Source organism: Dermochelys coriacea, chromosome 2 (genome assembly GCF_009764565.3).
Source record: "Dermochelys coriacea isolate rDerCor1 chromosome 2, rDerCor1.pri.v4, whole genome shotgun sequence".
In the NCBI taxonomy this organism is placed as follows: Eukaryota; Metazoa; Chordata; order Testudines; family Dermochelyidae; genus Dermochelys; species Dermochelys coriacea.
In genome coordinates, this window is record NC_050069.1 from 8769146 (window position 1) to 8794787 (window position 25642).

Sequence of the window (25642 nt, forward strand, 5' to 3'; positions counted from 1 at the left end):
GAAAGCAGACCCTTTTAAAGCGTATCAATGTAGGCTGCTAAAATCACCAGTCCCTTGTGGATGGATTCTCTTTCATTTGGAGCATTTACACTCCCCAGTACACTATAGAAAATAGACTGTAGTCAATAACCGTGCCTGGCAGTGAGATGATTGGATGACCGCATAGGTCTTTCTTGTTTCTAATCACTATGACTCTATGATAGTCATATTTCTCCTTTTTCTCATGCCTCCATCAACTCCCCTCATTTCTCTCTTGGTGCGAAGGCCCTCTCTGAAGGGCTAGATCAGCTCTAAACTGGTTTTGATACATAGAAGGATACTGGGTATGGAGAGTTTCCTCATGCAGCTGACAATCCAGAATTCTCCAATTCCCCATACACTTCGAGCTGTTATCAGTGGTTTGCTAAACTTGGTATAAAAAGAGAGTCATCTACCGGTGCAGTCATTGGCTTTGCCTCTAGCTAGTGGCAACAATGCAGCTAGATGGACACCTGCAGATCCCGTATGCCTGTGCTTTGTGCGATCCCCGATTATCCCAGGCGGCTGGCGTAGCACTCATAAACATGCAGCTAGCTAAACATCATGGCAGGTGGGTCACACATGCCTGGATTCAGTTCTCTTTGCACTTGTGATTCATCCCACTGGAAAACTAGAGGACAAGACAAACCAAGGGACAGATGTTGCCCCTCTATGGGTTAATGCCAGGACGGGACGTGGAAAATCCAGGCCCCAGTGTGTTAGACATGTACTGCTCTGAATAGGGATGAAGGTGCAGAACCACATGGCCACAGGGAGAGCTATGTTAGGGCCTGTACTGGTGCCAGTCACCCCATAGTATCAGAGTACCAGGATGCTGGGGGTGGGATGCCAGGGAACGGGTTGTTCTTCATGGAGGCCAAATCCTTCCCCAAACTCCGAGGTACATAGTTTGCAGCCTGTTCCTCCACATACACACTTTGTGGGGTGGTGGGAGAAGCAGTGCCATGGCTTCACTTATTTTGGAATGGCTTGTGCCTCTAGGGGTGAATGGTTGGTCCCCCACATTCAGGAACAGTGATTGTGATTGGTCCTTGCACATGTAATGCACCTGCATAGGAGAGAGTCACAATGTGGCTTTTCATAGATTCATAGATACTAAGGTCAGAAGGGACCATTCTGATCATCTAGTCCGACCTCCTGCACAGCGCAGGCCACAGAATCTCACCCACCCACTCCTATGAAAAACCTCACCCATGTCTGAGCTATTGAAGTCCTTAAATCATGGTTCAAAGACTTCAAGGAGCAGAGAAGCCTCCCTCAAGTCAACCATGCCCCATGCTACAGAGGAAGGCGAAAAACCTCCAGGGCCTCTCCAATCTGCCCTGGAGGAAAATTCCTTCCCGACCCCAAATATGGTGATCAGCTAAACCCTGAGCATATCGGCAAGATTCACCAGCCAGATACCCAGGAAAGAATTTTCTATAGTAACTCAGATCCCATCCATCTAATATCCCATCTCAGGGGATTTGGCCTATTTACCCTGAATATTTAAAGATCAATTACTTACCAAAATCCCATTATCCCATCATACCATCTCCTCCATAAACTTATCGAGTAGAATCTTAAAACCAGATAGATCTTTTGCCCCCACTGCTTCCCTTGGAAGGTTATTCCAAAACTTCACTCCTCTGATGGTTAAAAACCTTCGTCTGATTTCAAGTCTAAACTTCCTGGTGGCCAGTTTATACCCATTTGTTCTTGTGTCCACATTGGTGCTGAGCTTAAATAATTCTTCTCCCTCTCCTATATTTATCCCTCTGATATATTTATAGAGAGCAATCATATCTCCCCTCAACCTTCTTTTAGTTAGGATAAACAAGCCAAGCTCCTTAAGTCTCCTTTCATAAGACAAGTTTTCCATTCCTCGGATCATCCTAGTAGCCCTTCTCTGTACCTGCTCCAGTTTGAAACATGGGAGACCAGAACTGCACACAGTATTCTAGGTGAGGTCTCACCAGTGCCTTGTATAACGGTACTAAAACCTCCTTATCCCTACTGGAAATGCCTCTCCTGATGCATCCCAAAACCGCATTAGCTTTTTTCACAGCCATATCACATTGGCAGCTCAGTCATCCTATGATCAACCAATACTCCAAGGTCCTTCTCTTCTTCCGTTACTTCTAATTGATGTGTCCCCAACTTACAACTAAAATTCTTGTTATTAATCCCTACATCCATAACCTTACACTTCTCACTATTAAATTTCATCCTATTACTATTACTCCAGTTTACAAGGTCATCCAGATCCTCCTGTATAATATCCTGATCCTTCTCCGAATTGGCAATACCTCCCAGCTTTGTATCATCTGCAAACTTTATTAGCACACTCCCACTTTTTGTGCCAAGGTCAGTAATAAAAAGATTAAATAAGATTGGTCCCAAAACCGATCCCTGAGGAACTCCACTGGTAACCTCCCTCCAACCTGACAGTTCGCCTTTCAGTAGGACCCGTTGCAGTCTCCCCTTTAACCAATTCCTTATCCACCTTTTGATGTTCATATTGATCCCCATCTTCTCCAATTTAACTAATAATTCCCCATGTGGCACGGTATCAAATGCCTTACTGAAATCTAGGTAAATTAGATCCACTGCATTTCCTTTATCTAAAAAATCTGTTACTTTTTCAAAAAAGGAGATTAGGTTGGTTTGGCACGATCTACCTTTTGTAAAACCATGTTGTATTTTGTCCCATTTACCATTGACTTCAATGTCCTTAACTAATTTCTCCTTCAAAATTTTTTCCAGGACCTTGCATACTACAGATGTCAAACTAACTGGCCTGTAGTTACCCGGATCACTTTTTTTTTTCCTTTCTTAAAAATAGGAACTATATTAGCAATTCTCCAATCATTCGGTACTATTCCTGAGTTTACAGATTCATTAAAAATTCTTGCTAATGGGCTTGCAATTTCAGGTGCCAATTCCTTTAATATTCTTGGATGAAGATTATCTGGGCCTCCCGATGTAGTCCCATTAAGCTGTTTGAGTTTCGCTTCTACCTCAGATATGGTAATATCTACCTCTATATCTTCCTTCCCATTTGTCATGCTACCATTATCCCCAAGATCCTCTTTAGCCTTATTAAAGACTGAGGCAAAGTATTTGTTTAGATATTGGGCTATGCCTAGATTATCTTTAACCTCTACTCCATCCTCAGTGTTTAGCGGCCCCACTTCTTCTTTCTTAGTTTTCTTCTTATTTATATGGCTATAGAACCTTTTACTATTGGTTTTAATTCCCTTTGCAAGGTCCAACTCTACTCGACTTTTATCCTGTCTCACTTTATCCCTACATGTTCTGACCTCAATTAGGTCGCTTTCCTTGCTGATCCCTCCCATCTTCCACTCCCTGTATGCTTTCTGCTTCTTCTTAAATCACCTCTCTAAGATGCTTGCTCATCCAGCTTGGTCTACAACTCCTTCCTATGAATTTTTTCCCCTTTCTTGGGATACAGGCTTCCGATAGCTTCTGCAGCTTTGATTTAAAGTAATCCCAGGCCTCCTCTACCTTTAGATCCATAAGTTCTTCAGTCCAATCCACTTCCCTTACCAATTTCCTTAATTTTTGAAAGTCAGCCCTTTTGAAATCAAAAACCCTAGTTGCAGATTTATTTTTGTTAATCCTTCCATTTAGTTTGAACTGAATTAGCTCATGATCACTTAAACCAAGATTATCCCTACAGCCATTTCTTCTATGAGGTCCTACTACTCACCAAAACCAAATCTAAAATGGCATCCCCTCTGGTCGGTTCAGCAACTACTTGATGAAGGAATCCATCAGCTATCGCATCTAGGAAAATCTGAGCCCTATTATCATTACTAGCACTGGTCCTCCAGTCTGTATCTGGGAAGTTAAAGTCTCCCATGATCATGCAGTTTCCATTAGTATTTACTTTATTAAAGACATTAAAAAGGGCTCTGTCCATATCCAAATTAGATCCCAGAGGTCTATCGTAGGAGAGGCTTTACTAGTTTTCTTCCCCAATGTAATTTTTGCCCAGACGGACTCTGTCTTATCCATTGCATTGCTTCTTATTTCTTTACATTCTATCTCATCATTGATATACAATGTTGCTACTCCACCACCTTTACCTTTGTTTCTGTCTTTCCTGAAGAGCACATATCCTTCAATACCTGTAGTCCAGTCATGACTACTATTCCACCATGTTTCTGTTATCCCTATAATATCTGGTTTCACTTCCTGCACCAGTAGCTCTAGTTCCTCCATTTTGTTACCTAGACTCCTCGCATTGGTGTACAAACATCTTAATTTTTGCTGTTTGGACTTGCTCACATTTTGTACCCTATTAGGCACAGTCATTCTACAGCCAGTATAACCTATTGGACTAGTATCCACACCGCCCTCACTCCTTATATACATTCTCCTACTCACGGCTGTATCCTTTCTTACTTCATCTTCTTCCCTCTCAATGCTAAAATCTGGCGTGGAGATTTTCTGGACATCTCCCATCCATCTCCCCCCAATTCCTAGTTTAAAGCTCTCTTTATCAGTTGTGCCAGCCTTGATCCTAGAAGTCTATTTCTTTCCCTACTCAGATGAAGTCCATCCCGAGAGAACTGACCTCTGTCCGTGAATGCCTCCCAGTGGCCATACATCCCAAAGCCCTCCTGATAGCACCACTGCCTAAGCCATCTGTTGACAGTCATAATCTTGTCACACCTTTGTTGCCCTTCTCTAGGAACAGGAAGGATCCCGCTAAAGATCACCTGAGCCTCAATTTCCTTAAGCGTCTTCCCCAGCCTAGCATAGTCTCCCTTAATACTTTCCAGCGAGAATCTAGCCGTATCATTTGTTCCCACATGAAGGATAATTAGGGGATTCTTTCCCGCTCCCTTTAGGATCCTTTTCAACCTCAGGTCTACATCCCATATCTTAGCACCTGGAAGACAGCACACCCTTCTATTCTCAGGATCAGCTCTAGTTACAGGCCTGTCTATTCTTCTCAATAAAGAGTCGCCGATCACATAGACCTGCCTTTTCCTGGTGACAGTGCTATTCTCCAGTCTCTCCCCTGTTCCCTCTGGCTGCATGTTCTTTCCATTCCTATTTTCCCTTACAATCTTCTTCAACCCATCCTGTATCCTCCTGGGGCTCATATTTGGTGTAGTCTCCCTTGACTCTTCCCCTTTTCCTATAGGACTAGCCTCTCTTCTCTTCTTCCTTACCCTTCCACCTTCAACAAGTACCTGCTGAGCCCCTTCTTCATTTTCCAACTCTGCAAACCTGTTCCTAAGCTCTATTTCTCCTTCACTAGCCTATCTTTTTCTCTGCCTGGTTCTTTGAGTCACATGTTTCCACTGACCACTTTCCTCACCCAGTCTCTCCTCAAAATTCCCCAGCCCTGCTTCCATCTGTGAGTCTGAGCTTTTCCCTTCAGATACCTCATATCTTTGCTCCATCATCTGCTCAAACCCCTTCCTAAACTCAACCAGACTTTCCACCTGCATCTCCAAACCTCAGATCTTTTCCTCCATCAGCTCTATCAGACGACATTTCATGCAGAAAAAACTCTTACCGGGTCCCCCCTCCAGGATCATGTACATACCACAGCTTCCACATCCAGTCATCCTCAATGTGTCTTTCACTACAGGAGTCACTTCCACAGCTGCCTCTGTATCTGTCATCTCCTTCCCACCTAAATCCTGTTAATCTGGGAAACACAAGCCACACCAAAAAGACCACACACCCCCCAGCAAAAGCAAAACCCAAACAAGCACCACAATACAAACTCCCCTGTTTAGAGCTCTGTTTGCTAGCACCTATGCCACTGCAGCTGTCTGTGCCACTGCTTGGCTGGCTGGCTACCTTTAAAGGGCCCCTAGTCAGAAGCCCCACCCCCTAAGCAGGGCTCAGCTGCTCTCTCAGCACAAAGCCCCACCCCATAATCAGGCTCAGCTGCTCTCCCAGCACAAAACCCCTACACACACACACAAATACTAAAAATACAAAACCAAGTACAACTACCTTCTCCTCCAACAGAACTCCCACTCAAACTCCCCTGTTTAGAGCTCTGTTTGCTAGCTCCTGTGCCGCTGCAGCTGTCTGAGCATACTTTCCAGAGTATGGAGTTTCACAGCCTCCTTTGCAATCTCCTATTGGGGTGGAATTCAGCACCCCATGGCCCAGGCCATCCTCCTGACCCATGGATAGATCTGCAGAGGCCAGGGCCACCTGCACAGAGTACTGTCCCTCCACCCAGTTTCATGGCAGCATGGCAACTGCAGTAGATAAGATCTCATGACTGGCTGCCCACTTTCATCATTCCACTCAGCAAGTGAAGTCACTTGGCACAGGGGAGTAGGGAGACCAGATGTCCCAATTTTATAGGCTTTTTCTTATATAGGCACCCATTGTCCCCCCACTGCCTATCCCAATTTTTCACACTTGCTCTCTGGTCACCCTACAGGGGAGCCACAGCAAGGGCCAATATTGTTACTCAGGAAACCCTTATAAGGATTGAGGAGGATAGCACCCCCCCATAGTGCCCATCCTAGCAGCCCTATCCCCTCCTGCCTCCTCCTTATACTTGTGGGACTTCTATGGAGACAGCAGCAAGGCGAAGGTGCTGCTGCAAAAGTGGCATGTTCCCCAACCCCATCCTACCTTTCTCCTGGAGCCACAAGATTTTCAGCTACTCCATCCACAGGGGAAAACCATCAGGCTCTGTGTTCGGAGATTTGGAGATGCCCAGTGTGTTGTGTGGTTAGCACCTTAATAGATGTCTCCCCATCTGGGAGCTGGGCTTAGAGTGAGTTGATCCGCGGAACGCTCTGTGGGGGAGACCTTGGTGCATGCCGAAGCAGAGAGATGTTATCTGGGTATGCTCCCCATGCTGTTTGCTCTGTCCTAGAACCTTCTGCTCATTTATACAGCTACGGAAGGAGCCAGGCAAGCAGGCTGTGTCTCCTCTCTGGACAATAATGATTAAGATCTGGTGCAGATTGCCCTCAGAGTTGGAAAGGCTATAGTATTTGTGTGTTCCCTGACAAAGAAAAAGGGCTCACATTTAGAAAGTACCTGTGAAAATATCTAAAATACTGGACATGTGAATTCCTACAGTGGCTCTAGTCAGATCTATTATTTTTTAATTACAGTAGCAAGGTTCTGGGTCATCATGCAATCATAGAATCATAGGACTGGATGGGACCTCGAGAGGTCATCTAGTCCAGTCCCCTGTACCCATGGCAGGACTAAGTATTATCTAGACCATCCCTGTCAGGTATTTGTCTAACCTGCTCTTAAAAATCTCCAATGATGGAGATTCCACAACCTCCCCAGGCAATTTATTCCAGTGCTTTACTACCGTGACAGTTAGGAAGTTTTTTCTAATGTCCAACCTAAACCTCCCTTGCTGCAATTTAAGCCCATTGCTTCTTGTCCTATCCTCAGAGGTTAACAAGAACCATTTTTCTCCCTCGTCCTTGTAACAACCTTTTATGGGCTTGAAAACTGTTATCATGTCCCCCTCAGTCTTCTCTTCTCTAGACTAAACAAACCCAATTTTTTCAATCTTCCCTCACAGGTCATGTTTTCTGGACTTTTAATCATCCTCTGTACAAACACAAAATCAGTCCCTGCCCTGGAAAGCTGATGAGCTGAACAGGTAGGAAGAATTTTTGTCCCCATTTCATAGACAGGGTATTCAAGCACAGAAGGATTAAATACTTGCCTCGGGTCCCATATTCTTTCTTTCTTTCTTTCTTTCTTTCTTTCTTTCTTTCTTTCTTTCTTTCTTTTCTTTTCTTTTTTTTTGGCAGAGCTGGGATTTAAACCCACCTCTCCTGATCCACTAAGTCAGCCTTCATATTACCTGGTCAGAAGACAGGAGATAGGACTTTAGTGAGCTGTCCTCACAGCTCTGCAGTGGAGGGATGGAAAGCGCTTGGCCAATGGACTGTGTCTTCCTCTGTATTTTGTAGAGTTGAGTGTGCCGTCAGTGCTAACTAACATAAGACTAATAATGCATCTGATGTATATTCTGGCATTTCCCATTTCACCCTTCATTTGTTTTCCTTTCATCATTATCTCTGGAGTTACAGGAGCTGCCGCTGTCTGTAATGTGGATGCATCCAGAGAGTTAATGCCTCCGAGGAAACAAGATGTTCAATTGAACTCAGTGGTAGGCGAGAACTGGCACTAGCTGTGGCTCATTAGGATTGTAACAGAACTGCCATGCCCATCAATGGGAAGTTATGGGTGATGGCGCTTTCAAGCCATTCTCCTGTGAGCTGCGTGACACTTCTCTCAGGTTCTAATAAATACCTATTCCCACTGGGTGGCAGTGGGGGGCAGGTGGCTAATTGCAGTCCACCAGTTTAGATTGTAGGCTCTCGGGGCAGGGCATTTGCCTTCCACATGTCCGCAGTACATATGTTACCTGCTTCTGTGCCGTGGCAAAGTATGCACCATAACCAATTTGTAGTGGGGCAGTGAAGGAATAAGACTTGCCCCTTTTCCTTAGGGGCCTGATGTATGAGTGAAGAGGTAAAGGTTTATCCAGGAACCAGGACATTTCTCTGCTGCTGCCCTAAATTTTCCTATAAGGAACTGCAACAAGAAAGGGAAAAGTCTAGAGGTAGATTAACTACCCTTAAAGCAGCTGTGCCAGGGAGTAAGGTCCCATCCCACGCCCCTTGTATGGCCATACTAGGGCTACCTGGACATGGGGGCTGAGTCCAGTGCAGCCTGCAAGGGCTTCAGTCTGGACACTCTGCCCAGGATGGGGAGTGGGCAGAGCCTTGGTGATGTACGGTAAAACGCCGCCTTTCAAGGGGTCTCCAGAAAAATGACTTCCTGCCCCGTAGACCAAGTGGGAGCAAGGGCAACTCTTGGAGTCCAATGCCTTCTATGACAGTGATTTGCACACAGCACATATTATGGAAGGCTGTAGGTAAAGGCACCATCTACCCTTCCAGAGGGGAATTCTTGAGTAGGTGAAGCAGGGGATTATTTGTTCTAATAGGCTCCTCTCAGCACCAGCCTCTCTATCTCCTGCTTGGCTCAGTGGCTGCTCTGGCTCCCTAGCCTGCTTCTTTCTTCAACCCTTCCCAGGGCCACAAGCCAGCCAACCATTATATCCCACACCTTGCCACTCTTCCTTCCCCCACCAACCCCCGTGCACCCTGGTTGTTGCTCCAGCCTCACCCAACTCCATCTCAAAGTCCAGCTCTAGATGCAGGGCTCACTGGGTGAGGTGCTGTGGTATGTTATATAAAAGGTGCAACTACATGATCAGAGTGGTGCCTTCTGAGCTTAAAATCTATGAATCCAAACCCTGTATCAGCCCTGCTTCTACCAATCGGATGAGACCTATGTAGGGGGCAGATTACCCCACCTCTGCCTACTGTAGGGGTTCTTACACCTTCCTCTAAAGTATCTGGTTCCAGCCACTGTCACAGACCTTGGGTCTGTTCTGGCCTAGCAATTCCTAGATTCCCTATCATGGGGGCCCAGCCTGTTCATTTGCCGAGTAGATCTTTATCCTTAAATCTATAAATGCTTTTTCCCCAAAACCTGGCCAAAAATTGTGTCTCACAGGCCAACAGATTCAAGTCATTTGGGGCTGAGGGGAAGGGAAGTGACTCTGAAATTAAGGGCCCCGATAGAGAGCCCCCCTTTTTTATTCCAAGGGGGCCAGAGGTCAGATGGCAGCATGTCTTTGGGAGACAGGCAGATTCTGAACTGAGCAGGTCCCTAGAATTAGCCTTATTGCTTGCTGTCTCCTGAGAAGTATGTGACCAGGGGAATCCACACTGACGGCTGGATGCTGACTGTTTTAAAGCAGCGACTATGTCTTTCAAACCAACTGCATCAAAACGGCCTCTGTACATTTGCTGCAAGTTTTCAAGTATTCCCTTTCATTCCCAATTTCACTCTTTTATTGTTTATTTTCTCCCTCTTAATAAGTCTGATTATCTTATTCACAGCATCAGTGTTTTAATACTCAGAGCTTATGTGAATTATCATAACCAGCCCCGAGTGAAAATAAATTAATCTGTTAGCACAGAATAATTTTCTCTAGATAATTAAAACAAAAGTAAATTAAACTAATAGCTCTAATCTTTTCATTGCTACACAATCATATTCCAGTTTGCAACAAAGTGTTTTGTGTTTTACCACTGTTGCAATGTAATTCAAGTCTACCTCTCTTCCTTAGTTATTTCTACGGTCCCCAGCATCCTGGTGTCAGAGTACTTCATGATCTTTAATGCATTTGCCCTCACAATACCCATGAGGCTGGGAAATGCTACTGGACCCATTGTATAGTGCTTTTTGTAACTCTGAGGCATAGGAGTTCACTGAGCAGAGAAGAAGTCTAATGTGTGCTCCCCTGAAACATTGTGCTGGATATAATATCAAAGGGGCATATTGACAGGTTTCAGAGTAGCAGCCGTGTTAGTCTGTATTCGCAAAAAGAAAAGGAGTACTTGTGGCACCTTAGAGACTAACAAATTTATTAGAGCATAAGCTTTCGTGAGCTACAGCTCCAATGAATGCATCCGATGAAGTGAGCTGTAGCTCACAAAAGCTTATGCTCTAATAAATTTGTTAGTCTCTAAGGTGCCACAAGTACTCCTTTTCTTTTTACTGTAAGGAGAGTGATCACTTAAGATAAGCCATCACCAGCAGCGGGGGGGGGGGGAAAGGAGGAAAACCTTTCATGGTGACAAGCAAGGTAGGCTATTTCCAGCAGTTAACAAGAATATCTGAAAAAAAGAAAAGGAGTACTTGTGGCACCTTAGAGACTAACAAATTTATTAGAGCATAAGCTTTCGTGAGCTACAGCCCACTTCATCCCGAGCTGTAGCTCACGAAAGCTTATGCGCTAATAAATTTGTTAGTCTCTAAGGTGCCACAAGTACTCCTTTTCTTCTTGCGAATACAGACTAACACGGCTGCTACTCTGAAAAGAATATCTGAGGAACAGTGAGGGGTGGGGTGGGGGGGGGAGAAATAACATGGGGAAATAGTTTTACTTTGTGTAATGACTCATCCATTCCCAGTCTCTATTCAAGCCTAAGTTAATTGTATCCAGTTTGCAAATTAATTCCAATTCAGCAGTCTCTCCTTGGAGTCTGTTTTTGAAGCTTTTTTGTTGAAGGATAGCCACTCTTAGGTCTGTAATCGAGTGACCAGAGAGATTGAAGTGTTCTCCAACTGGTTTTTGAATGTTATAATTCTTGACGTCTGATTTGTGTCCATTCATTCTTTTACATATGAAAAGGGCATATTGTAACCCTCAGCCCTGATCATATATAAATACAGAACAGGGATTAACCTACTGCCACCACAATTCATATTTAATTTGTCTATAAAAGCAAAACCCTAACCCCCTCCCCCTCCACCAGTGATGGTGTGTTTTTGTGTCTGCACAAGGCATTTGTGACAAGGGGGATGAAGGAATCATTGCCCCACATGCTCTCCCAATCTGTACAGAGTAGAAGGGCACAAATCTGCAGGGAAAGCCACTTTGGGCCCATGTGGAGGGCTAAATGGGATACCCCCTTCTATCTACATAGACACTTCCCATCTTCCCACAATATCTGGGCAGCTGCCGACCCCCCTAGGAAAAGTGAGCCAGCCCAAATGGGGGGAGCCCGCAGAGCTGCCCTTCCTTGCAGATTGTCAATGGCATGGCTGCTGAACATGGGGTGCTGCTATGCATGGAGTTGGGCTGCAGAATAACACAGAGTCTGCCTCCCCCACTGATGTCTCCATGCAGTTGACTAGAATCTGTATTTCTGGAGGCCTCGACCCACATGTTTTCCTGGAGTCTGACACATTGGTCCCACAGACAGAGGGAAGAACAGTTGGACCCCGCAGCTCCAGTGTGACTTCAGAGGTTTGCATTCCTCTGTTCTTCCTCATGCACAAGAGGGAAACACCCAAGCCATTGAAATCAAATGGATGAGACCGACAGCCTCATCTTGTCCATTCTCCTTTGCAACTCCTCAGTGCAGGATCATTCCCTACAGTGTGTTCAACTCGGTGTCCACATGGAGAACTCAAGGTGGATTGGAACTCCCAGGCAGAGGGGAAAAGATACTTCAGGTTATTTTACTGGAGAAGGGAGGAAAATTAAATGTATCCCTGGTGGAACTCCACTGATCATTATTATTTGTAATACAGTAACACCCAGATACCCACAACTGATAATGCTAGTATAAAAATATGTTTGCTACCTGGAAGAGCTTACGATATATATAGACATGGCAGACAAAGGGTGAAAGAAAGAATTCTTACTATTAATAAAGTTTATTACAATAGTGTTTAGGGACCCGCCAAGATCACTGCCCCCTTGTGGTAGGTGCTCAACAAATTCAGAGCAGTAGATGAAGTGAGCTGTAGCTCATGAAAGCTTATGCTCAAATAAATTTGTTAGTCTCTAAGGTGCCACAAGTACTCCTTTTCTTTTTGCACCAAAGAATTTACATGCTAAATAGACAGAACAGATAGAGCAGAGGAATGTAGCGTACATCAATATGATAGCAGCAAATATTAATAACCTCTTTTTACAGATGGGGACAGAGAACAGGGAGATTAAATGACTTGCCTAAAGCCACAACAGGAATTGAATATAGTGTTTTGGAATCTCACCCCAATGCCTGGCCCACAAGACTAGCCGTCCCCTACCACCAAAGTCAGTGCAGTTACACCAGTGTTGAATTTGTCCTGTAATCTTCACTGGAAATGGCTTCCTGGACCAGAGAAAGATTTTGTTTCAAAGACTAGTCCAGAGCATTGCATTCTAATGCAATGCCCAAATATGCAAAGTTTAGGAGACAGAAAAGCAATGTTCCAAAACATGCTGAACTGGCAAACAAGGAAGGTTTGGGGTTTGGGGGGATTTAGGAGCATGAAAAAGACATTGAGAATTTTTACTTGGGGAAGACACAAAGGATAATGTAGCTGACTCCAATGGAGGGAAAACAACATTTTCCCAAACATTTCATGTTACCAAAATGACTTTAGGGGGATGATATTATAGGAAAAGAAATCCTGATTTATTTATTTGTTTGTTTTTATTTGCTCACCTTCAGCAGAATAAAGCTAGCGATGCTAATCACTGAGAGACTTGAGGAGATATTAATTCTGTCAGATGATATTTCAGGATTTATCTGAAGATACGAATTGGAACAACAACATACACTAGTTAGACGGATACAGATCTAAGCTCTCTCTGACTTTCATGTTGGCCTGCCATGTAAAATAACAGCAGAGTGCATCATTCTTCTGATCTGGAGGATAAAATAACTAGATCTAAATAGATAGAAGGGGAAACATATAAATAAATAAATAAATAAATAAATATAATAAAGCAAAATATGTGCACAGAAAGCAATTGAGCAGGTAATTACCTCAAGCTGTGGTGCCCTCTGGCCTGTAAGTCAGGCAGTCTCCAAATCAAAGCTCATTATGTCTCTCAGAAGTTTGCAACTACCTCATCCAGGGAGGCGTGTTGTTTCACAGTTTACTGACCTGAATTAATACAGGAAGAGACATGATGGCGTCTGGCCTTTTCTGGAGGCACAAGTAAGGAGGAAGCCCCATTCCCTTGTGCACCCATGTAGCTGCTGGACATAATCCTGTACTGTGCATTCCCTCGAGCACAACATGGAGAGGCTAGCCCCACAGTTAGATCTAGCCACTTGCAACTAAGCAGGAAGGGATGGGGAGGGGGACATGGCATAAACATGGCCCCACATCTCACGGCCTTGGCTGAGGTGCTGGCCAAACACAGAGGGGAGAGGACACCCTTCTACAGATCCAAAAGGCAATGTACCTGCTTCAGGCAACAGGTTCCTTCTTTGCCTCTCCCCCAGGGGCTGGGCTGAACAGACACAAATGAGCCCTGAGACTCAGAATAAAATAAAGAAACAAAGACCCTGATCCATGACCACAGCCCATTGATGTCAGCAAAAAGACAGATTCCCATTGACATAAGGGGCTTTGGATCAGGCCCTGAATGAGTACATCCTGACTGTCTGGATGGCTACCTTAGTCCTTCTTAAACTTGCCCCAAATGAGTGCCGGCCTTTGTTAAAACCTGGGACGGATTTGCTGAGACTGTCTCTAATCTGTGTCTCTCGCTCACCTTGACAAGGTTTTCTGTAGACTTTACAGCAGCAGTCCTCAGTATTGACTGTAGCCCCTAGGCTGTGGTCACACTGTTTAGCAGGACAGAAGACTGCATGGTGCTGGTCCGGGGAGACAAAAATGAGGCTGGTGATGGATGGATGGGTTAAATACAGATCTAGGGAGAGCTTTGTAGTATAATCATTAATTACAATTATATTACCCCTCCCAAACGAGTGATAATTAAACTACTGAGGACTTGATTAAGGGTCCTAGATGGTTTTGAAACCAGCTTTAAAAGCAGCGAGGGGGTGATTTGTGGAAATTCAAATGCCTTTTTCACAAACCAAAAATTGCTGTTTTAAGATGGGATTTGAAAGGAATGAGCTTCTTCATCTGTGTAAACCTGCCTTTGATACAGCTTTATAAGGCACATTTCCCTCGTGTGGCCATAGAGAGAATGACCTAATCTTCTTTATATGACTATGGACCACTTCCCAGGGAACAGCTCTCTTGGGACACACAATAATAATAGACTCCAGTGAAACATGGCATTGTCCATCTGCAGTGACTTGAGGGAATGATTTCTTCCAGCTCCATTTGCCCCGTGTTTTGTTGTGGCTCTCAGGTGTGGACAAAGCCAAGAGCTTTGGTGGAAACCCTACAAAACTCTTGAATAATTTTCTAGTTGTCTAGTTTTGGGGCAAAATCTCAGAGGGGAAGAAGGGGCCAGTAGCTAGGACTAATAGCCCTTCCCTGTGTCATAGGGATATTGTGAGCTACTCACATGTGACGGTAGTGGGCACCATTATGTAGATGCTTTCTCCTATAAACCGCCCCTCCCCACCCCCAGCCCACATGAAATTCAATCTGAGTTTGGCCCAACAAACCTTTCAAAGAACCCAGTCTGCATGTAAATGCATGTGAGACAAACTCCAAAGCTGGTGAGCTTTTTGTCTTTTTTTCTGGGTCTCTTACAAAAGTTTTGCACAGTTGCTCAGATCCCCAGTTTGCAGCCATTTTGCTCCCAGTCCCTTATCTGTGAAAGACGGACGATTGTCACCAAACACTGTCCGATTTATACACTTTGCATGTTATAGGAAGAAGTGTCCTGTCTACCAATTATTGTCCCTGATAGACTATTGCCTTTTATTAAGAGACACACACTGGCATCATTCTTCTTTTGGGCCCCACCGGTATAAAGCATTCTGCCTAAGCATTCTGTTGTCTAGGATAATAGATGCAGAATTAAAAATGATAGGATGGACAATTTGACAGCAAAGTTTAATTAGGAAATAAATTGTGTGCAGTGAGAACACTGGAATTGGTGGCATTCCTCTCCCTGGGATATAAATCACAGAGTATCCAAGGCACAAACCTCTACTACTACAGTAATTCCACCAGGTGATTTCAATATCTCATCACTGGCAACAGATAAAGCCATAACGACAATGAGGAAGGATCTATTTTTGGCACTTGTGAGCGGGGAAAATAATAACATTTGCCATGTGTTTCTTGCTGACAGATATGAGAGCGCTTCATAACTATATACATATAGGCGCCACTGAAATGCAGCCTGATCTGGGGTGGAGTACGGCAGCACACAATAACATGACTGCGTCTATGTAATCATGGCCTGTTGAAGTTGATGTGAGCTGTGGGTGCTCAGAACCTCTGGAAACCTTGACAAATCAGAGAATTGGGCCAAAAGAAATCTGATGAGGTTCAACAAAGACAAGTGCAGAGTCCTGCACTTAGGACAGAAGAATCCCATGCACCGCTACAGACTAGGGACCAAATGGCTAGGCAGCAGTTCTGCAGAAATGGACCTAGAGTTACAGTGGACGAGAAACTGGATATGAGTCAACAGTGTGCCCTTGTTTCCAAGAAAGCTAACGGCATTTTGGGCTGTATAAGTAGGAGCTTTGCCAGCAGATCGAGGGACATGATCATTCCTCTCTATTCGACATTGATGAGGACTCATCTGGAGTACTGTGTCCAGTTTTGGGCCCCACACTACAAGAAGGATGTGGAAAAATTGGAAAGTGTCCAGCGGACGGCAACAAAAATGATTAGGGGACTGGAACACATGACTTATGAGATGAGACTGAGGGAACTGGGATTGTTTAGTCTGCAGAAGAGAAGAATGAGGGGGGGATTTGATAGCTGCTTTCAACTACCTGAAAGGGGGTTCCAAAGAGGATGGATCTAGACTATTCTCAGTGATAGCAGATGACAGAACAAGGAGTAATGGTCTCAAGTTGCAGTGAGGGAGGTTTAGGTTGGATATTAGGAAAAACTTTTTCACTAGGAGGGTGGTGAAGCACTGGAATGTGTTACCTAGGGAAGTGGTAGAATCTCCTTCCTTTGAGGTTTTTAAGGTCAGGCTTGACAAAGCCCTGGCTGGGATGATTTAGTTGGGGATTGGTCCTGCTTTGAGCAGGGGGTAGGACTAGATGACCTCCTGAGGTCCCTTCCAACCCTGATATTCTATGATTCTATGAAATCATGCTGTAGCTGTCTTAGGTTGGTTACCGAAAACTTGAGTCATCCATAATGACTTGACATTGTTGAAAGCGTAAACCTAAACCTCTGGGTAAAACCTGTCAAATTTGGATGATAATGAACTCAATGGTGCCTTGTAGAGATATGGTGTGTTCAATGGTTTTAGAAGTTTGATTTGCATTGAATGAACAACTGACAGTTTAAAAGTTTATCCTAAGCTTATAATTAGTCAAGACTCTTGAGTCTTCAGAATAAGTCTAAGAATCTTGTAAGAACAGGCTATCTCATGTGATCGCTGTTGCAATCTACTGCTAGCCTCTATCTTTGGACACATTTCTTTCCATGACTAAGAAGGACAGAAGTGCATAAAAATGAACGATTAGAACTCCTGGTTTCCACACCTGTGTTCGGCCCCAAGACCGAGAGACTGCAGCTCTCCCTGAAATCCATGGGCTTGATTCTTAGATTTACTAGGGCCTTTTTACCCCATGCTGGCAGTATAATGGAGCTCAGTGGACAAAAATAGCCTCCTAAATGTAACCTCTGTTCCCAGCCTATGTAGAGTTGTCATGAGCTCTTGCACTGCTCCCAATCCCAAACTTAGAACTCTGCTCTAAGGCTGTTCTCTTCTTTCCCAGGCCCATAGACAGTCATGGGAAGTGGAGCATAAAGTCACAGCAGCACTGAGGCTGTTCTAAGTTCTTCCCAGGACTAGAGAGGCCTCAGCCAAACTACGGGGGATCACAAAAGTGGTTTAAAGCCATACCCCACACATAGGGAGGGAGCAACTGTGAATTGGGCCCCATATTTTTTGTAGCAGAACTGAGCTCTTTGCATTTAGCAATTGCAGAACTTCAGTCCATGAGAAGCTAGTACGGTATACTGTAAAACAATTTACGTGCATGAATAAGCCCAACTCTGATTAGCCAATCAAAACAAAACAGAGCAAGTTCAGCCAATTGGAACAAACCTGCTGCTGATTTGTTGACCAGCTTTGTTGTCCCGCAGCCTCTTGCAAACAGTGTAAGCATCAGAATCTCCCGTTCTGCCTCAGGGCTTCTGTACACAGCACAGTTTGTAATTTAGGGGTCAAAGTGGTTATCAGAAAAGTAGTGGCTGAGAATAATGCATCCGATGAAGTGAGCTGTAGCTCACGAAAGCTTATGCTCTAATAAATTTGTTAGTCTCTAAGGTGCCACAAGTACTCCTTTTCTTTTTGCGAATACAGACTAACATGGCTGCTACTCTGAAACCTGTCACAGGGAACTACTATCACTCCATTGCTCCAGCATCCATCAGACTACAGGAATTGTTCTACATCTATTGTGTGGTAGAAGAGAAGAAGTGTGAGTGTGTGTGTGTGGGGGAGTTGTATAATAATAAATGCTTGGCACAGAATCAACAGTACTCACAATCACAGACTCATGCATATGTTAATTCCCAGAAAAAAACTTCCCATTAAGGTGGAGCTCACGTGTGAGTACATCTCAGTAATTGATATATTCATACAGCTTTTTTTACTCCAAAGGATTTCAAAGAGCTTTGCATGATAAATAAGTCATTTCACCTGTCACAGAAAAGCAGATACTTCTGGGTTGGAACACGGCAGTTGTTTAAGAGCACACCACAATAGAAAACTATGGTGGCAGATTAGATTGCTGATTGGCTGGTAATGAATCATAGAATCATAGAATATCAGGGTTGGAAGGGACCCCAGAAGGTCATCTAGTCCAACCCCCTGCTCAAAGCAGGACCAAGTCCCAGTTAAATCATCCCAGCCAGGGCTTTGTCAAGCCTGACCTTAAAAACTTCTAAGGAAGGAGATTCTACCACCTCCCTAGGTAACGCATTCCAGTGTTTCACCACCCTCTTAGTGAAAAAGTTTTTCCTAATATCCAATCTAAACCTCCCCCATTGCAACTTGAGACCATTACTCCTCGTTCTGTCATCTGCTACCATTGAGAACAGTCTAGAGCCATCCTCTTTGAAACCACCTTTCAGGTAGTTGAAAGCAGCTATCAAATCCCCCCTCATTCTTCTCTTCTGCAGACTAAACAATCCCAGCTCCCTCAGCCTCTCCTCATAAGTCATGTGCTCTAGACCCCTAATCATTTTCGTTGCCCTTCGTTGTACTCTTTCCATTTTATCCACATCCTTCCTGTAGTGTGGGGCCCAAAACTGGACACAGTACTCCAGATGAGGCCTCACCAGTGTCGAATAGAGGGGAACGATCACGTCCCTCGATCTGCTCGCTATGCCCCTACTTATACATCCCAAAATGCCATTGGCCTTCTTGGCAACAAGGGCACACTGCTGACTCATATCCAGCTTCTCGTCCACTGTCACCCCTAGGTCCTTTTCCGCAGAACTGCTGCCGAGCCATTCGGTCCCTAGTCTGTAGCGGTGCATTGGATTCTTCCATCCTAAGTGCAGGACCCTGCACTTATCCTTATTGAACCTCATTAGATTTCTTTTGGCCCAATCCTCCAATTTGTCTAGGTCCTTCTGTATTCACAACATTGGTCCTTCTGTATTCACCACAATGGAATATGTGGCTTTCGCCTCTCGGTTACCTGTTCAAAGCTGGATGTTCAATGGCCTGTGTGAAAGGACCTGGTGGAACTCAATTGTTATGAAGTTTAGCAAGTTGATAGATTGCTTGTAACCATGGCTTATCACCATCAATGTTTCATTCTGCTGCTATGTTTGCAACTAGAGCTGGGCAAATAACGAATTTTTCAGTTTGTTGGCTATTTCGAAAAGTTGAGAAAAAATCCTTTTGGGTTGAATGAAATGTTTTGGTTCAACAAAAATTGAAATGTTTTGTTTTGATGTCAATAATTTTAAACATTTTTGATTTTTTTTTAAATTAAACTGAAGGAAATTTTGAAAGAAAAAGTCTTTTCAAGCTGAAAAATCAAACTGTTTCATTTTGAAAATATCTAACTGAAACATTTAGATTTTTTCAGACATAATTTAGGGTTTTTTTCCGCTGAATTTCAAAGAAGTCATTGAAATTGATGTGAATTAACAAAACATTTAGATGTTACCTAATCAGCATTTTTCAAAGAAAAAGAACTTTGTGCGAAAAAATGTCACCCTGCTTCATTTATGATGCATGCTCCTCATGGCTGTAACATGCTTGTAACATACATTAATCATTTATTAACCCATTCTAAACCATTTATAAAAAAATCTTAATATAAAGGATTATATAGGAAATATAATTGTTTCCCAACTAACCCTCGAAACAAAGGATCCCTTCCTCACTCACTTTAACAACACCTTTATTAACTATGATTAGTCTTGGCAGAATTCAATTTTTATTTTATTATTATAATTTCAGTGGATAATATCTGTGTTTATTTTCAAGCATTTTTTTCTATTTTTATCAATTTAAATTTTCACAGTTGCAGGAAATTATGTGGGCAATAATTATTTAATGTCAGTAGACATTCAAATTCCAAAACTTAAAGATTTATAACTGTTAAAACACAAACGGTCAACATCATACGTCAAAATTTTAGCCTTAAATCAAACTCTAACACATCTTCAAGCAGCATTTTTCTTACTTTGCCTCTTTGTAGATTTCTATTATTATTGATGGAAACATCGTCTGTTTCTCTGTGTATGGTGAAATTAAGGTTTATTGACATTTACTGATACAAATCTAATCCTTCCAAGCCTTGCTATGATTTAAGATGCTTTCCTGCATAAGGGCTTGATGTGGGAAGTGTAAAGGCAGAAAAGACCTAAATTAAAGAGTTTAATATTTTGCTTAGATCAAAAGCCATGAGCCCACCTAACGTCAGTATAGAAGAAAAGTCACTGGAGCCCAAAATCAAAGGCAGGTGCACTCGGGCTTATACACAGTCTTTGCTGCTCTGCAAACCAGTAACAGGAAGACCACATCATTTAAGTCAGGGTGTAAAAGAATGTTCCAAGATGCTGGGCAAGCAAAGCCCATTTGCATGCCTTTCAGCTGATCACCTTGATCCAACAACTACAAATGTCACCCGTACATAGACTGCAACAGGCCCTGCAAGAACAGGACTGAGGTTAGAGATGGCCATGCCTTGCATTATAATCAAGTGACCCAGAGTTAACAGCAAACACAGACTGGGATCTTGAAATTACACTGCTCTGTAAATTGCTGGCAGCATGGGACAGAATCAGTTGAACAGGAGTTACCTGAGCCTTCGTTTCAGAATGAAAAAGTTTAGGGCTGCATCATTCTGGACTTCAGGAAAGCAGACTTTGACTCCCTCAGGGAACAGATGGCCAGGATCCCCTGGGGGACTAACATGAAAGGGAAGGGAGTCCAGGAGAGCTGGCTGTATTTCAAGGAATCCCTGTTGAGGTTACAGGGACAAACCATCCCGATGAGTCGAAAGAATAGTAAATATGGCAGGCGACCAGCTTGGCTTAATGGTGAAATCCTAGCGGATCTTAAACATAAAAAAGAAGCTTACAAGAAGTGGAAGGTTGGACATATGACCAGGGAAGAGTATAAAAATATTGCTCGGGCATGTAGGAAAGATATCAGGAGGGCCAAATCGCACCTGGAGCTGCAGCTAGCAAGAGATGTCAAGAGTAACAAGAAGGGTTTCTTCAGGTATGTTGGCAACAAGAAGAAAGCCAAGGAAAGTGTGGGCCCCTTACTGAATGAGGGAGGCAAGCTAGTGACAGAGGATGTGGAAAAAGCTAATGTACTCAATGCTTTTTTTGCCTCTGTTTTCACTAACAAGCTCAGCTCCCAGACTGCTGTGCTGGGCAACACAAAATGGGGAAGAGATGGCCAGCCCTCTGTAGAGATAGAGGTGGTTAGGGACTATTTAGAAAAGCTGGACGTGCACAAGTCCATGGGGCCGGACGAATTGCATCCGAGAGTGCTGAAGGAATTGGCGGCTGTGATTGCAGAGCCCTTGGCCATTATCTTTGAAAACTCGTGGCGAACGGGGGAAGTCCCGGATGACTGGAAAAAGGCTAATGTAGTGCCCATCTTTAAAAAAGGGAAGAAGGAGGATCCTGGGAACTACAGGCCGGTCAGCCTCACCTCAGTCCCTGGAAAAATCATGGAGCAGGTCCTCAAAGAATCAATCCTGAAGCACTTAGAGGAGAGGAAAGTGATCAGGAACAGTCAGCATGGATTCACCAAGGGAAGGTCATGCCTGACTAATCTAATCGCCTTTTATGATGAGATTACTGGTTCTGTGGATGAAGGGAAAGCAGTGGATGTATTGTTTCTTGACTTTAGCAAAGCTTTTGACACGGTCTCCCACAGCATTCTTGTCAGCAAGTTAAGGAAGTATGGGCTGGATGAATGCACTATAAGGTGGGTAGAAAGCTGGCTAGATTGTCGGGCTCAACGGGTAGTGATCAATGGCTCCATGTCTAGTTGGCAGCCGGTGTCAAGTGGAGTGCCCCAGGGGTCGGTCCTGGGGCCCGTTTTGTTCAATGTCTTCATAAATGATCTGGAGGATGGTGTGGATTGCACTCTCAGCAAATTTGCGGATGATACCAAACTGGGAGGAGTGGTAGATACGCTGGAGGGGAGGGATAGGATACAGAAGGACCTAGACAAATTGGAGGATTGGGCCAAAAGAAATCTAATGAGGTTCAATAAGGATAAATGCAGGGTCCTGCACTTAGGATGGAAGAATCCAATGCACCGCTACAGACTAGGGACCGAATGGCTCGGCAGCAGTTCTGCGGAAAAGGACCTAGGGGTGACAGTGGACGAGAAGCTGGATATGAGTCAGCAGTGTGCCCTTGTTGCCAAGAAGGCCAATGGCATTTTGGGTTGTATAAGTAGGGGCATAGCGAGCAGATCGAGGGACGTGATCGTTCCCCTCTATTCGACACTGGTGAGGCCTCATCTGGAGTACTGTGTCCAGTTTTGGGCCCCACACTACAGGAAGGATGTGGATAAATTGGAAAGAGTACAACGAAGGGCAACGAAAATGATTAGGGGTCTAGAGCACATGACTTATGAGGAGAGGCTGAGGGAGCTGGGATTGTTTAGTCTGCAGAAGAGAAGAATGAGGGGGGATTTGATAGCTGCTTTCAACTACCTGAAAGGGGGTTCAAAGAGGATGGCTCTAGACTGTTCTCAATGGTAGCAGATGACAGAACGAGGAGTAATGGTCTCAAGTTGCAATGGGGGAGGTTTAGATTGGATATTAGGAAAAACTTTTTCACTAAGAGGGTGGTGAAACACTGGAATGCGTTACCTAGGGAGGTGGTAGAATCTCCTTCCTTAGAGGTTTTTAAGGTCAGGCTTGACAAAGCCCTAGCTGGGATGATTTAACTGGGACTTGGTCCTGCTTTGAGCAGGGGGTTGGACTAGATGACCTTCTGGGGTCCCTTCCAACCCTGATATTCTATGATTCTATGATTCTATGATTCTATGATACAAGAAGAATTTCCTGTCTAAAAGGAAAAGGCCTGTTGATTTCATTGTGAGGATGTGAAAGGGAGGGTCTTAAGTGATTATATAAAAAATCCCACTGATATGACACTCTTCTTTCCTTATGTGGGGAAACACACCAATGTGGTAACTGCTGGTAGTACTAGAATTACAATCGCACACAGATGTCCCAAGCGAGGTTGAGGCCCCACTGTGTTAGCTGACAATCTAAATCAGGAGTGGGGAACCTTTTTTCTATCACAGGCCATTGACCCAGAGAAAAAATCAATTGCAGGCCACACCCAGCCACACAGGAGGGCGCCAAGGCTCGGGGCTTCGTGCCCGCAGCGGGGTGTGCTGGCGCTTGCAGCTCCAGCCCCGCGGGGGGGGCACCGAGACTCAGGGCTTCCGGCCAGTGGCACCAAGACTCGCCAGGGCCAGATGAAATTGAGCAACAGGCTGGATCCAGCCCGTGGGCCATAGGTTCCCCACTCCTGATCTGAATAGACAAAATGTGGGAGGAAGTCCCACATTGGTATCCCCTGAAGTCCAGAGAGATGAAGTGACCGGCCCCAATGTCACACAAGAAGTCTGGGGCTGAGCCAGAGCCTAGATTTCCTGAATCACAGACCAGGGCCTTAACCACAAGACCCTTCTTCCTCTCTGCCTCATAATTCTGCAGAATTCTACCGATGAAATACTGAGGTGGTAACTTGCCCCAAGAGAAATGCTGGGGGGTCCCAAAGCAGAATCTTTAAGGATGATCTCGTCTTTGTCACTTAGAATCTTTTAGAAATGTCTCCAATGCTGATTAAGCAAGGGGGCATCCTGAGGCACTGGTTTTCAATCAGTCCTTAAGCAACATTTCCTGGGGAGCTTTCCTCAGTCTGAAATGAGCAAGGACCTCAGGTTAGATGCAATGCACTGGTACCTTGTCCATTCACCTTCCAACCAAACACCTCCCAAGCCCCACTGACATCAATGGAAAAATACCCATTGATTCCAAAGAAGCCATGATTTCACTCTCGGTGTTCATGTACATTACTATGGGACCATGTTTTCCAAACAGATATATGCTTAAAAATGCCCCTGAAAAATATGCACATCGACATCTGTCTGAAGCATTGGGCACTGACCACTGAAGAAGGCAGGATACTGGGCTAGATGGACAACAGATCTGATCCACGAGAGCAATTCCTAGGTTCCTATGCACCCAGTTACCATATCAGGCACAGATGGAAAAATCTGGTTATAACATGAATGTTGTAAGGGTTATATCTTTGCCTCAGTTCTGTCACGTGCCTTTAGTAAAGCATACTGAAGAAGCCCCAGAGCCCTGTACATGGTGCATAATTTGAAAAGAGAGCTAAGAGGAATTAAGAAGCAGAGGAATTAGGACAACAAAAAGGTTTAAGCTTTACTTTGAATTGCTAAAATGAGTCAGTAACACAGGTCTCCCACGGGAAGGATCACCATCAAAGACCCATTCAGGATGCTTTACATGAGGAAGGCATGAGGAACAGAGAGGAAGGATCTGTGGTATGGGGGAATAAACACATAGGTGGTCCTTAAGTGGTCCTGATTTCTAAACCTTGCTCTGCTATTTACTTGATATGTGACTTTAGGAACATCTCTTCATCTTCCTGTCTTGGTTTCTTTCATATGTAAAATGGCAAAAATACTACTTAGCCATTTGCCTCACAAGGGTGACTCCTGTCATAGACTCATAGGGTTGGAAGGGACCTCAGAAGGTCATCTAGTTCAACCCCTTGCTCAAAGCAGGACCAAGCCCTAATTTTTGCCCCAGATCCCTAAATGGCCCCCTCATGGATTGAACTTGCAACCCTGGGTTTAGCAGGCCACTGCTCAAACCACTGAGCTATCCCTCCCTGTTTGGGAGGATTAGTTATTTCATGTCTGTTACAGTTATTTAAATGCATAATGTGCAATAGAAGTGCTGCATACTGTTACAGAGAAAAATCAAGTGAGTCGCACGATTCTGGTCAGATTGCAACTTGGAGAAGATGGACACAGCCAGATCATGAAGGGGACCATTACCATTAGCAAACTGTGAAGAAGCCACTCTTTGTGCCAAAGCTTTCGTTGCAGTTGGTTGTTAAATAATTATGAAGATGATTACTAAATTAAATCAAAACATGCTGACAAGTGATTATCTAGCTCTGTATGCAAGGGCAGATGGGATTCAAAGGTTCTTCTAGCCAAGTTCAATGCCACAGAGACTGAGCTAATAGGGATGAGTTTACTTTAAAACATTAACACATTAGTATTTCTGCTGTGATATTCCTGTAGAAATCTGCTTTAAAAAAAGATCATTTCACCTCCACACATGCCAGGAAATACAATTATATCATCTTTAGTGGTTTATTAAACTAACAATCAGAAGTAACACAGCAAGCCCAACTATCCATTCCCGTGCATCTGGGAATTATATTTTTAATTAACCAGTTTATCTAGTGTCTTATCTAAGCTTCCTATGCAAAGAAAAAAACAGCTGCAAGACTAAGACACTCTAGACAATCAGAGTCCTCATGGTGTTTTGGGGACAGACGTAGCAAATGCCTGTGGTGACAA